Source organism: Lissotriton helveticus, chromosome 6, assembly GCF_964261635.1.
Source record: "Lissotriton helveticus chromosome 6, aLisHel1.1, whole genome shotgun sequence".
NCBI lineage: Eukaryota > Metazoa > Chordata > Amphibia > Caudata > Salamandridae > Lissotriton > Lissotriton helveticus.
The window spans coordinates 640,361,738-640,374,269 of NC_136067.1; positions in this window are offsets into that span (position 1 = coordinate 640,361,738).

A 12,532-nucleotide genomic window follows, 5' to 3' on the forward strand; every position below is an offset into this window, starting at 1 on the left:
AGTACATGATATGACTTATTGTGGTGTCATTCCTGTGATATCATTGTTGTCTACAAATGCTAAATAGCTCCCGCCCGTATTTTTCTTAGGACTTGTGTCCTGCGGGTGAGCATGCATGTTCGAATTTCCACTGGCCCGCTCTCATTTGCATTTCACTGTGGATCAAAGGTAACTTAGATCGCATCACTCGTGCATCACAGCAGGCTTTAATGAGGGGAGAATCCGCCCCTAAGTTTTATCAGACATCCCTTTGTTAGTGCTATACAATAGGAAATGTAAAAGCTTTCGATCAAGGTTCCCAGGTGACAACATCCACCAGTTCTTTGTCCTTAGGGTCCTGAAACATTTCTGAAATGCAATAAACCTCTGAACGACAACATATTTTCTGCGTGTCTCATGGGTCTCTGCGAGTGCAGTCCTTCTTCTACAACCCAGGGTGCTGTCAGTATCCAACGTATGTCCAGAAGAGCTAGATCCATGTCACATTTTCAGGGTAGCCAGGTAAAATACATTTGCATACAGTCCATTTATGTAAAACGTCTTCACCTAGTTTGAGGCTCTCCTGAATATATACAATGGAGCATGCCCTCTTAGACCACAGTTGAACACTCCCATAAGTTGTTCTGCATCCATGGTAATTGGCAATATTTAGTCTTATATCTTTGTCTAATGCATGCCCTGTTTTTAGGTTTAGCGTTAGCCAAGGCCTTTTTATTTTACTAAAATTATATACTTGTATATCTAATATACTTACAGGGGCATTTCACCGGCCTTGTTCATCCATTAGTCTGTCATTTGTATTTTTATTATGCCCAGTGCAGCATACAGCACGTGCAATTGACCAGCCCACTTCAGCCAGCTCTTATTCTGGTGTTCTCGTTCTTGCTTTTCCTCTGCAGCCTCTTCCCCTCTACGTTTCTATATTATACCGAGGCACATCTCTTTACCAGGCACATGCACTTTTGTCACTTAGGGAGCATGCAGTACTGAGCAGGGCGTTTGCAATGCGTATATTTGCTTGTTTGTTGCTGGGATATAACTGCGTGTTAAAGAGTCAGAAACATGGGTGAGTGCACATGAGATGTGTGTGCGTCAGTGTTGCCGGTGAATGTAGGAGTGGCCATTAAAAGTTGAGACAAAGGAGCATTGGTGTGGGAGGGCTTACGTGCAATGGGTGTGTATGTGTAGATTGCTTCTAAGTACACAATGTGTGCGAGCCAGTGTATGACTGTCTACTTCTGTAAAATGTATATTTCTTTGTATTCAATATGTGTGCTTGCATAGAGGAGCATGTTTTTCTGTGTGTACCCCACTGCACGTTACTTGTGAGCTTGTGCACGAGTCATTGTGTATGTACACGCTTGTGTGTGTTTGCTTGTGCAATAAATGTGTACAATGATGTGTGTATCACATGTTATGGCGTGTGTGTGCTGTGCGAATGTTGTGCTTGTGCCTTTGTGGATGCCTGTGTGTTTGTGTAGATTGTGTACGCCTTTATACTTGGAATATAGCTCCGTAGTAGTGCCACTATGTGTAAAGTATGACTGTGACTTTGAGCTGTGCATTTGTGCATGTATACAAAAGCTTCTCTAACACCTTTGCATGGTGTGAATTATTATTTTTTTTTATATAGGAATGACTGTGTTTATCGATAAGTATGCGTGTGTAATATGTGTATGCACTGCGTGTTTGTATTCCGTGCTTGGCTACGAACTCTGTTGTTTTGTGTGCACTGCAGCGTATATATGTCTTTTTTGTGAGTACATGTCTGTGTGCATTTTTGTAATGTATGTGCCTTTGTGTGGTGTATGACTGCTTCCTGTTTTTTGTATGCATATGATATAATATGTGTGCTTTCTATGTAGTTTTTCGTAAGTGTGGGGCATTGTGTTTGCTTGTGTGCATGTTTTTGCTTTTGTTCAGAAAGATGACGTACGCATTTAGTATATGAAAGCATGCAGATGCATTTGCATAAAATATTTCTGATTGTGTGCGTTTGCAACATGTGATGAGCAAGACATTGGGAAATAGAAACATCAAGGAATTGTATTTCCAGTGATAGGTTGGAATACGCCATTTTATTTTCCGTATGAATAAAGAGATGTGCGTGGTAGGTGCGTTTTTTGTTTGCTGCAGGGCTACATGACACGCATGCACGCCAAGACTCTGCATGTAGAAACAACAGGGCGCTCTTGTTTCCACAGAAATGGGGACAAATTCAAATGTTTACAATTCACAATTTTTTGCTCTTGTAGTAGAACCCCTAACACTAAGACAGCATCATGATAAAATCATGGGCATTCCTTTCGAGGGCTCTGAACATAAGCTTAGTCTGTTCACCGATGACATTCTCCTAACCATAACCAGTTTGACAGACTGCTTGCCAACATTATAGCAACTGTTGGACCGCTTTGAACTTCTTCGTGGGTTTAGAATCAAGAAAGACAAATCCTTTGTGTTAAAGCTCACAGTAAAGCAACAGAACTTACCAGACCTGGCAGTGCAAGCCCCATTCCACTGGGTCTACATGTCCTTGTGAAACTTATGTCTCCAAATTACTTCCCGACTTGAAGACTGGTCTTGCACTAACTGGAAGAACTATTGCAAAGATATCCTTCATGACCTGCGGAGATGGCAACCGCTGTATCTCTCCTGGCTTGGTCGGATAGACCTGGTTAAAATGAATGCCCTGTTGCGCCTATTATATCTCTTCCAATGTCTGCGATCACCCATTCTGGAAGCAGATATCATCAATCTACAGAAGAGAATTTGCATATTTTTCTGGAATGGGAAGCAGCCGCGGATATCAAACAAACTTTTAATACTCCCCAGTGAGAGGGGAGTCCTCACTTGCCCCAACCTCCTGCAGTACTACTTGGCGGCCAATCTCCAGTTTACCTCAGAGTAGACGGCACAGGCGAGCGAAAAGCACTGGTTTCACATGGACAGGGCAGTAGCCTGCCAAAGCCCTATGGGAACATATGTGGCTATCCAGGCCTGCTTGCCTAAAGAGTGCATATGCAGCCACATCAACCAGAACAGTCTTGTACATCTGGGACTGACTGGCCACCAAAAAAGTGCTTTACAACCTTTCCCTCTCCTAACACACCAATAGCTCAGAACCCAAACTTTACCCCAACCCTAGACCCCTGATCCTTCTCAACTGGGTGAATAATGATTGTTGAACACTCTGGGACCTGTTACACAATGGTGTCATAAAGTTTTTCGGACAATGTTCCCAGGAATTCCATATTCCTGAAACTGCAAGACTCCAATATAGTCAATGACGCAACTGGGCCCTTTACTCTGCCAATGCAAGGGAGGTGACGCGTAAATCCCGAGGGACCTAACCTTGGAGGAACTGGTTGGGACTAAAGCTTGGGATCAGCCATGGTGGGATATCCCTAGAACACTATGCAGCATACCACAGCAAGAATCTGCCTACAAAATAATGTACCATTGCCTCTGTGCCTTGTTGGAGATGTGGTGAAGTTGAGGGAACTTCCTTGCATATTTGGTGGGAATGCTTTCTCATCTAGACGTATTAGAAGGAACTTTTAGGGCACACTAGGAGCACTATAGGGTACCACCATCCCTGTCCACCCCCTCACCACCCTCCTTGGCATTTTGCCCTCCACCATGAAGTGCGTAATGAAACACGACAGAACACTCCTCTTTCACATGATAGGGGGAGCCAGGCAACACATTTCATTCAGCTGGAAAAAGAAGGAGCCGCCATCTGAGATAAACTGGTTTTAAAAAACGTGGCAGTTGATCGCTATGGAAAAAATATCACTCACACACTCACTCAGATTAATGAGCAATTTACTAAAGTATGGCAAATGCGAACAGATTACATGGAGCAATTGGAATTTTGCAGTTTACAACGTCACAAGCTCTGAGCTCTACAGTTTTTCCACTGAGTGTTAGGATCACCCACCATGCTCCCCTCAGAGCCTCCCATGATGTGTTCCTGACAGAGGGATCCCAAAACATTATCTTCTTCTAAATCACCTGCATCCCTCGGGTTAAAGACATCGCCTGGTCCACCTCCACCCTCTCATTCAAAACCAATAGTGGGCACTCATCAACAATTCTTTACAACTGATTACATGGGCACCTTCCCCCCTTCTCCTCCCTACTCTCCACTCAGCTCCTCCTCCTTCCTTCTCTCTTTCTTTCCTTTGTATTACTGTTAAGATTGCTTATACTGTTTGCAGCGGCAGCACTGCATGCCGAATTAATACTTTCTAGCTGTAAGTACATACCCACCTACAGCACTGGTCTTGAAGTGTGTTTGTTCATCTTTTCCATTTACAGCAGCTTAATTACAAGCCCCTTGCGCCAACAATAATTTACTTTTTCCCTTATTAAAGGTGATGCACTGGTGGCTCAAGGGGCTTGTAAATAAGTCCCACAGTATGTATACCTTTTTTGTGAAAACCCAATAAACAGATTTCTACGGGAACATCACCTAGATGGAGGAAAACAACACCAGGGTAATCAAGCAATGCCTCAAGGATCTCAAAGGATATGAGAGCCTGTTTACCACAGTCAGGAAAGTATACGTCGGAAGCCAAGGGAGTGCAGTGCAGCAAAATGCTCGTTGGTTGATGTTTCTAGTGTGGCACAATATCTTTGAAGTGATGCTTTGAGTGAATATTTGTCTTGACCAGAAACCTTAGTTAACTTCATTATTTGGATCTAATTCCCGTAGTTCTTTGCAAAGTTTTGTGAATGTGACACATTTGCATCTGCATTAGATTGGCTAAGTTTGCCACCTTCATACTTCACCTACAGCTTAAGTTTCCAACAAATGTTTTTAGAGCGGGTAACTTGTGTGTGGGAATATTGCAAAATGTTATGCCTTCTTCATCTACAAACACTATTTTTTTTGGAACTCTGCACCAGCTTTTCTAACATCTTTTCAGTCTCACACTGTCATAATAATAACTTTATGGTGGTACAGTCGCATCATAGGAGCGGACATTCCAAAATGGCATATTAGACTGCCACGGAATGTACACTGCCTCTGAGCCTGACGAGTAACAGCAGCAAAGCTGATTGTGTGTAATATGCAGAACCTCTCTTTCGAGCACCGATTGTTTTAACAGACTGTTTTTCAAAACCTCATGAAAGACGTAGGCTTAGGTGTCACCATGGTTGATATACATGTTGAATGTATTATTCAGAATCTGGCTTCTGAAACAGCTGTTTAACACTGTACCTTTAAACCCACGTCCACGTCCCAGTCCTTACTTTTGAGGAGGATTCCACTTCAGAAGTAATGAGTGCGACAAGGTTATCAGGGACTTTACAGAGACATGTTACTTCATTTTCTCAATGGGAATTCACATTTAACATGAGCGCATGACTAAACACTTATACGGTCCAAAGGCCAGACCTACTGGCTATGCCTATGCTTGTTGATGTAATGTTGGTGCCAATAGTGCAGAAAATTGCTTATGTATTTGCAAAATGAGTCAGGATTGTATAGTAAAATGCAGCAGTCATATACATAGAATGTGTTTAGTCACCTTACTGTTTCAAGAATAGTAAATGTGTTTTTGTAAAATGCAAGATTTCATATTTTTTGTCTAGAATCACACTGTGAGTCTGTGTGCATTTAGGAATCATTCTGAGAGAAGCATTTTTATACATTTTGTGTTTGCAGACACATAACTGCTTAAAAACCTATCCTTTTTTTAAAAATTTGATAGAATTAGAAACCAGTTATTGCTTTTGTATTTGGAAAATGAGTTATGGTTGTACACTAAAATGCAGTATTTACATTTCTGGAATGTGTGCAGTCATTCTAGCCCTTCCACATTAATTAATAGTGTTGCTTGTCTAGAATCAGACTTGTGTTTCAAATCTTCAATTCCCAGTCAGTATACATACACTACTGCAAACACTCTGGGGCAGATTTACAAGCCCCTTGCACCTCTTTGTTGTTCTATTGCGTCACTTTTGCACTGTTGTAGTGACCCATTCAGCAGTATGTACTAATCCATTCACTGTGCTAAAACTGAAGCACTTGTAAATTCATTCAGGCACTTTCTTTGCAGAACTGTAATCATTCAGTCAGTACCCAAGTACTCATGCAGCTAAGTAGGTCTTAAGGCATGGATTGCTCAAAACCCCTATGCAGTATGCATGCAGTCTTGTATACACCTGCACACTTGTCTTTCACACCTTCAATTCCCCAGTCTGTATCCTTACACTTTCACCAAGCACTCAGTCACTGCTGTTGCACTGTTGTAGTGACCAATTCAGGAGTATGTACTAATCCATTCACTGTGTTAAAACTCAAGCACTTATAAATTCAGTCAGGCAAGCTCCTTGCAGAACTGTAATCATTCAGCCGTATGTACTAATTCATTTACTGCGCTAAAACTCAAGCACTTATATATTCACTTAGACACTCTCTTTACAGTACTCTAATCATTCAGTCAGTACCCAAGTACTCATGCAGCAAAGTAGGCCTTAGTACATGGACTGCTTCAAACCCCCATGCACTATGCACACAGTTTTCTATCCACCTACACACTTGTCTTTCACACCTTCAATACCCCAGTCTGTATCCTTACACTTGCACCAAACACTCTGTCACTGCCTTTGCACTGTTGTGGTGACCCATTCAGCAGTATGTACTAATCCATTCACTGTGCTAAAACTCAAGCACTTATAAATTCACTATAAATTCACTCAGACACTCTCCTTACAGTACTCTAATCATTCAGTCAGTATCCAGTACTCATGTAGCGAAGTAGGCCTTAGGGCATGGACTGCTTCAAACCCCTATGCAGTATGCATGCAGTCTTGTATCCACCTGCACACTTGTGTTTCACATCCTTAATTCCCCAGTCTGTATCCTTACACTTCTACCAAACACTCGGTCATTGCCCTTGCACTGTTGTAGTGATCGATTCCGCAGTATGTACTAATCCATTCACTGCGTTAAAACTCAAGCACTTATAAATTCAGCCAGGAAGCCTCCTTGCAGAACTGTAATCATTCAGTCAGTACCCAAGTACTCATACAGCGATGTAGGCTTTCGGAAATGGACTGCTTCAAACCTCTATGCACTATGCATGCAGTGTTCTATCCACCTGCACAATTGTCTTTGACATCTTTAATTCCCCAGTCTGTATCCGTACACTTCCACCAAACACTCTGTCACTGTTGTTGCACTGTTGTAGTGACCCATTCAGCAGTATGTACTAATCCATTCACTGCGCCAGAATTGAAGCAGGCACTCTCCTTGCAGAACTGTAATCATTCATTCAGTCAGTACTCATACAGCGAAGTAGGCCTTAGGACAAGTAAACACCTTATAGAGTTATGCTGTAGCACCTCCTTACAGTTCTGCACTTATACATTCACCATACACTACCCATGTATTCTTTCATTCAATTATACACTACGCACCTTCTGCCATTGAGTACTCGTAATGACTGAGGCTAAAAAGCCTTTGTGTATTTGCAGAAAAGCAGAAGAATCAATATGAGGGGACCACTGCACGACCAAAACCAAAATCAGCAATCTAGCTGTTATACGGAAAAAGCTAGAAAAATCTGTTTACATATCGCAAAACACTTGCTAAAGTATCAAATGCATAGTAAGAAGAAAAGTATGCAAAGGGAGTTAATCAGCGTTCAAGCACCAGAATATCAATGGCAGTAAGAAAGAAATGGCAGCATATTCCCAATGCCGCGCTTTGATTACTCATGAGCAGAGAGCTGCAAATATCAGCGTTCCAAGTGAGAAATTCATTAAAATGCCAATGGTTGTAGGGAAAGAGGCTATTGCCAAAAAAGTCTCAGGAAAACAAGTAAATTCTGAGTAGTGCTCAATCAGCAATAAGTGTTAGGTTTGTGACTCAAAGACAGACTTAAAATCTGTTAGGCGAAATATCACGTTGCAGTAATTGTATATGAATACTCCAAGAACTGAGTCTTATTTTCAAAAAATGTAATAAACAGTACCTTTGTAAATATAAAAAATCTCTCCAGCGCTGAACTTGTTCGTCTGAGAGGCACTGAGGACCTGACCTCAAGTTCCGCTTGCCGTGACAAAGTTCATATGACGGCCGCCATTTCAAAGCCGCCGGAATATCACAGCTGGAGTATCATCCGCCAGGGGACGCTCTTGGCTCCAAAAAACACTATTCACTGTTACTAAGACGTCCCACCATGTTCCACCATCCCTGGGTGAGCGAAAATCACTCAACACACATTCTAATTAGAGTGTCCGCCCAGGAGCAGTTGTGGAGCTCAAGGAAAAGCAGCCATCTTTCCTGTGTGTTAAGCCACGCCCTCCTGCATTCACCTTTTTTGATTGAAGTATCTAGCGTCTCACTTTGTTTCTTAGTGACGTGTTCTAGTAGTTCATTGCACAGGCAATCTTGTACCCATTGTACATCTGGGTATTAGGCTACTCGCTATAGCTTGGTTATATAAGAGTGTGTGGCGTTTTGTACATTATGTTATACAACTTTTGTTCATTTACTTACCTGTGTATGTTGGTTTGATTTTCAATTAGTGCTCCTCATTCCAGTTCTACTTCCTGGGTTCCAACTAGTGGTAGAAGTGGGGGGGGGGGAAAGTAGGGGAACTGTGGGCGGAGACTCAGAGGGCGGGAATAACCCAAGGATTGGATCAGTGGACGGAGCCAGAGGTGTGGCCAGAATGCGCAACCATCCCAATTTTTTGTATTTGTTTGGCATTTCACTGCCTAGTTTAATCAACCAATGGATACACATTATTATTTAAGGATATAATGAGTTAACTAAATTACAATACATTCAAAAAGTGGGATATGCTTCTAATCACAGAATGTCCTAAATACAACAAAATGTGGAAACACAAGCCATTTGTCTCCAGGACATGGATGTTTCTGTTATCAGCACTTCTCCCTTTTTCCACAATAGCAGTTCAAACATGAATGGCAAAATATCCTACTTTGCAAATGTTTTCTATATTATTATAGCTCTGCCATATTTGCCTCACAATGCAAGATCTGCTGCATGATATGACCATTTAAACAAACAAATTGTTTATAGCTCTAACGTATCGAAAGTTAATAAAAAATTTGACTTGTGTTGCTGCAGAGTGGATGGCCTATTTCAAACATTGACTGATCACCTTTCTCACTGCTACATTTGTATGTTACATTGGTACTAATAAGGCAAAATCTTTCCCAAAACCGTTAGCGTGGTTACACGTCAAAATAATAAAATATCAGAAAATATACTGCATTATGGATAATTTAGTCAACACTGCGGCATCCTTTTGTCCTCCTTTGCTGCATAATTATTTCCAGTGGCCAAACAGCAGGCAGCACATGTTAAAAGTGCTTGTGAATGAAGCAGAGATATTGTAAAGTTTACGAACTAAGGGGTCGATTAGGATGGCGGACGGAAACGGGTCCAACCGCCATGATCGCAGCAAATATACTCCGGACCGCACCACGGATAAACCGCCGGTGCGATTAGGATTTTTCTGCCATCACACACCGACCGCGGCGGACCGATCACACCAAAGACCGCCGCACGTGGACGGTACCACAGAAAAACCGTCCGCCGCGGACGCAACGCCCGCAAAAACTGGCCCAACCTCCGCCAGACCTGCGGAGGGACCGCCCGCACGATTAGGATAACCCCGCCATCCTAACGGAACTCACCTCCGTCCACGACGGCCGCGGAAAAAAAGCATCGACAAACTGAGCTTGGCTGCGTAAGGACCAAAGAAACATCACCCCTGCCGTCAAACCGAAACAAAAATGGTGGACGGAAGTAAATAGTAAACCAAAAAAACAGGACACACACCTACCTGGAACACCCACCCCCAACAATTATACGCCCCAATGCCACACCCCCCAGCACAAACAAGAGCATTCAAGTCTCCACACCCACAGAACACCTGACTGCAAAAAACCATTGGGACACAACCACCACACAGAGTATAAAAGGAATCCCTCCCATTACCACAATCCTTTGCACCACAACTCCGCTGCAAGAAAGAGGCACACATCACACACAACAGACACACACAAACACACATACAACCTGCACACCAACACAACTACCACACCAACCCCCACAGCACCATCCCTACATACCACACACCTGCACACTCAACACCCCCAACACCTTGCACATCACACACCATGGCCCCCAAGAAAAACCCCAAGTTCACAGAGAGTGAGTTGAAGGTAATGGTGGATGAAATCATCTGTGTAGAAACACATCTGTTCGGTACCCTAGTGGAGCAGACCACCTTGGCAAATAAAATCACAATGTGGGACAGGATAGTGACCATAGTGAATGCTTCAAGGACCGTGCCACGCACCAAACACGATATCCAGAGGCGGTGGCATGACCTCAAGGCAAGGGTGAAAGGCATCAGGGCCAAGAACCACCTGCAGGCACACAACACTGGCGGTGAGGCTCCCATGGATCCAATACCATACACCGAATAGGAGGAGAAGGTGCTACACACTGCACCCTGAAAGCCTGGAAGGAATAGATGAGGGAGTGGAGGCTGGTAAGTACAAACCAATGAGCACGATCACACTGTTATGTCCTGCCTTGCACAACTGCTAAGACACATCTCCGAGGCTCCAATCTATGCATGTGGACCACACAGTCACCCAAATGTGAAGCCCTGGGCTCAAATGCACCCACCATGAACAACCACAAATGTAGCCTCCTACGTTCCCATGCTTGCATGTGGTCAAGCAGCTAACACCACAACTCCCAACAGGTCCCCATGTCTACAGGGAGGGTGAGGGTGGGTGAGAGGCTAACACTACAACTCCCAACAGGCCCCCATGTCTACAGGGAGGGTGGGGGTGGGTGAGAGGCCAGCACTACAACTCCCAACAGGCCTCCATGTCTACAGGGAGGGTGGGGGTGGGTGATAGGCCAGCACTAAAACTCCCAACAGGCCCCCATGTCTACAGGGAGAGTGGGGGTGGGAGGAAGGCCAGCGCTACAACTCCCAACAGGCCCACATGTCTACAGGGAGGGTGGGGTGGGTGATAGGCCAGCACTACAACTCCCAACAGGCCCCCATGTCTACAGGGAGGGTGGGGGTGGGTGAGAGACAAGCACTACAACTCCCAACAGGCCCCCTTGTCCCATCCCAGAGCAAGATGGATTCCCCCCACCATGTGCTGACCAGTGCATCTCCCTATTTAAACTTACAGGTAGGTAGCCATCTGCCACAGGTAGGGGTGGGTGTGAGGGGGAAGTCTGTACTCCAAATTACAACGTGCACCCTACATCGTCAAGATTGCAGCGCGGAGCAACACAACACATGGCTTCGTAGTAACTCCATGGTTAAAATGTGAAATTAAACATGGGACAGGTGAGTACGCAGTGCCTGCATACTGCATTCGTCGAACAACAAACAAGTACCATATGTCCACAGAAGGACCCACAAATAACAGACCCTTGGACACATGTTAGAGAAGCGTCACATCTGCACACATCAAATAAACAGCAAGGGCAAACTTGGACATGGTGGCAGTCCACACAATCCATGTAGTAGGCAGTCTGTGCATGATGTGAGACATGACATACCCACAACAGCAAGTACAATGTGCTTCCTGACACAAGGCACATGGATGCAATGTCCAAAGCCTGTCCATAACACAAGGTAGACCATCCACATGAAAGACAAGCATGGCTCTTTGACAATGACTAGACCAGGTACAGTAGCAAGGTAGGTTGTCCACAACCCTGGTGAACATGCCCTAGTCCCCATGCCCTAGTCCACATTGCTGAGCCACAGCAACATGTCAAAATGACTACAAAACTACACAGAGTCCAGGGGTACCATCCAATAGCAGAAAAGCACAACACATATGCAAGTATTGTCTCCCCACCTCCACACCACCATAATGCCCAGTACTGTGTACCACACCAATGTGATTACATCAACAACCATGTCCTGAATCCTTTGAAAATTGAAATGTAACAACAATAAATTCAATGTAACAACAATAAACCGTTCATGTCCACAGCATTTATTCTTAAATTCTTGTTCCTCAGGTGACCGACAACTGGCAGGAGGAACCAGCAACCACCAGCACCAGTCGCCCCCCGCACAGCATGGACTCTCCGGTGATGATTCCCTGGACACCTCGGGTGCGGAGGGCGATGCCGGTCTGTCTATACTCCCAGGGCCTTCAGGCTCCCAGGACATCCCTGCCCCCACCACCTTGGCCAGTGGAACCACAGCAACTTCTGCCATTGTGACCTGTGCAGCTACCACCACCACCACCACGACCACCACCACCACAACCACCACCACCAGTGCTGCTTGTGCTACCCTCCCTGACCCATTGGATGATGGCAGACCATCAACATCACAGGCTAGCAGGGAGAGTGGAGGGTGAAGACACAGGTGAGGACACAGCTTTCAGACAGGAGGGCAGGTGCAAGGCGAGGTGGGGGACAAGACCCACCCAATCCTGGGACCGAGACCCTGGATGTCATTGCAAGAGTGCATGCGTCGTACGAGCG